We start from the raw sequence: 2,644 nt of genomic DNA, 5'->3' as shown, positions 1-2,644 counted from the left end.
TTCAGATCTTAAAAAGATCTATTGTATTTACTGATTTTAGCAGATTGATCTTGGGTGGCGTTGCCAAGGTAAAAAATCAATTGTTTTCACGGCTACTCACAATCAGTTTTGATTTTGAGTAGCTGTGAAAACAACTGATTGTGAATAGCTGTGAAAACAACTGATTGTGAGTAGCCGTGAAAACAACTGATTGTGAGTAGCTGTGAAAACAACTGATTTTGAGTAGTTGTGAAAACAACTGATTGTGAGTAGCTGTGAAAACAACTGATTTTGAGTAGCTGTGAAAACAACTGATTGTGAGTAGCCGTGAAAACAACTGATTGTGAGTAGCTGTGAAAACAACTGATTGTGAGTAACCGTGAAAACAACTGATTGTGAGTATTCGTGAAAACAACTGATTTTTGGCAACTGACCTTGGCAACCAAAGATCAATCTGCTAAAATCAGTAAATACAATAGATCTTTTTAAGATCTATTTAAGATCTGAAACAGTTTTTTGTAAAACTTATATTTTTCGAGATATTTCACCGGTCCGATACTTTTGCCCCACTCTGTATATACATATATATTGCGGAAGTAAATATTTATTACATATATATATATGTAAAAATCGATTTTTATTTATTTCGTGAATAGATATCAATGTATCACTTATACGTCTTACTACTGCGGATGACCATATTTCACTACTTTGACCCTTTATATCTTGGGAAATATTGACTTTTGGAACTTGGTGCAATGATAACTTTTTATCAGCTTGGCGAAAACTATAACATAGTGAAATTTCAGCCAATTTGACCGAAAACTATTTTCCATAGGTTTTGTGCGGGATCCTTTCTAATACGTTGTTATGAAACGATTTCTATTATTAATAGTACATATATGCTTTGAATTAAATGTTGAGATATGTATGACTTTCCGAGTGTCAAGGATTAACAATCGGAGGTTGATAATTAATATACTAATTCAAATTTAAATGTGTGAAAGTATGAAAGTTTAATTAATGTCGGATGTTTTGGAGACCGAAACTGTTCAGACTCGTTTGATCATTTCTGCACAGAGGCGCACTAGCAGATAAGGCAGATGGTGAAACTGCAACATTCGAATTGGGAACTTATCAGGCGACCAAGCCTGCAGCTTCTATTGTCATACGAAAGGCCGACCAGAAGGCGAGTGTTGCAACACACAGTGGGACGTATTGAGTGTGCTGGAGGTAATAGCTCTTCGATTTTCAATAATTAAAATTTCTCGGGAAAATTAACGTCGCAAATAAACCGCAAATATATTTTTTTCTCGTCGCAGTAAACCTCTGATATTGACAAAACGTTTAAGAATTAAGAAATGAGTAGATTATATTCATAACTCCGTTCGAATATTACGCGCACGTGTTAAACATTAACGTATCCATTTCATAAATTTCGTATTACTGAAAGTCTTCAGTCAACTATATTTACATCTAGCATATTTCTTATGACTGTAAATTGATTCAGAAAGCGGGAACATGTTTTTTGGATCAATCAACGATGATGAATGACGCGTGACTAGAAATGAAAATAATTGGTCGAGAATGTTTCGACTCGATCTATTGAGAATCGATCTATCGAATGGTAAGATATCCGCGAGCCTGAGTGTACAGAGGGCGTAGCATGTCATCAATTGCGCGACCATCTTCGACCTTTTCGCGCCGAGCAATTGTCACTGACACATCGATCGATATCGCTCCGCGCATTTTACACATCTTTTGTCTGTCGAAAGTGAGTTTCGCGCGGAAATAAATATCGGGCGTGCCGAAAGTAGCGATGTACGATCGTCATCGGGACATGTAGCAAGGGCGTTATTAGTAAGTAATCTTCTCATTTTTCGACACATACGACCGCGTACTTGTCGCGAGGTATCAAGTCGGCATCTATCACTTTTATTATTATTTTCGACTCATTCAAGTACCAATAGAATCGAACGGTCGTCGGATTTACTAATTGGGAAATAGAAATACGGTAATATAATCAGAGAGAAAAAGAGAATGTCGCGACGTCAAATCTCGGAAAATAGCGTCGGTCTGTTAGCGAAAGAGAGAGAGAGAGAGATACGAAGCGCGTTATAAGTATCAGAGGGCGACACTATCACGTCGCTAGCACGCATTTTCGACGAACGTTATGTATCGCGCACCATCTTTGATATCGATCTTTCCATATCGAGCTGCCGTCATGAACGCATCGATTGACATCGCTCCGTGTGTTTCTTCCGTCTGTCGAAAGTTAATCCGCGCAAAAATAAATACCAGGAATGCCGATGTACGATATGCGATCGGAGACGTATCGTAAGTACGTTATTAGGCAGTAATTTTCTTATTTCTCGGCATACACGACCGGTGCTTGTCGCGACGTATCAAGTCGGCGTATCACATTTTTACACTTGTTATTACTGTCCATTGGTACAAGTAATAATAATGCTCGGCGAATTTATTTATCGGGGATTAGAAATGCGATGATAATCAGGCAGAGAAAGATGCTAAAGATGCATACAGTGAATTTCGGGCGGTAACGTTGGTTTGTTAGCAGAAGAGGAAGAGAGGGGAGAGAGAGAGAGAGAGAGAGAGAGAGAGAGAGAGAGAGAGAGAGAGAGAGAGAGAGAGAGAGAGAGAGAGA

At 38.4% G+C, this 2,644-nt stretch overlaps 1 pseudogene; it reads left to right on the top strand.

The window, feature by feature from the left end:
• The window catches only part of LOC116853193, a 9,025-nt pseudogene that overhangs the window by 2,159 nt on the left and 4,222 nt on the right, over nucleotides 1-2,644 (top strand).

This window comes from Odontomachus brunneus, unplaced genomic scaffold (assembly GCF_010583005.1).
Source record: "Odontomachus brunneus isolate Ranch 3 - 2012 unplaced genomic scaffold, Obru_v1 Obru_scaffold_285, whole genome shotgun sequence".
NCBI lineage: Eukaryota > Metazoa > Arthropoda > Insecta > Hymenoptera > Formicidae > Odontomachus > Odontomachus brunneus.
The sequence above is the reverse complement of the archived record's forward strand: the minus strand, read 5'-3'. Positions and strand labels throughout refer to the sequence as shown.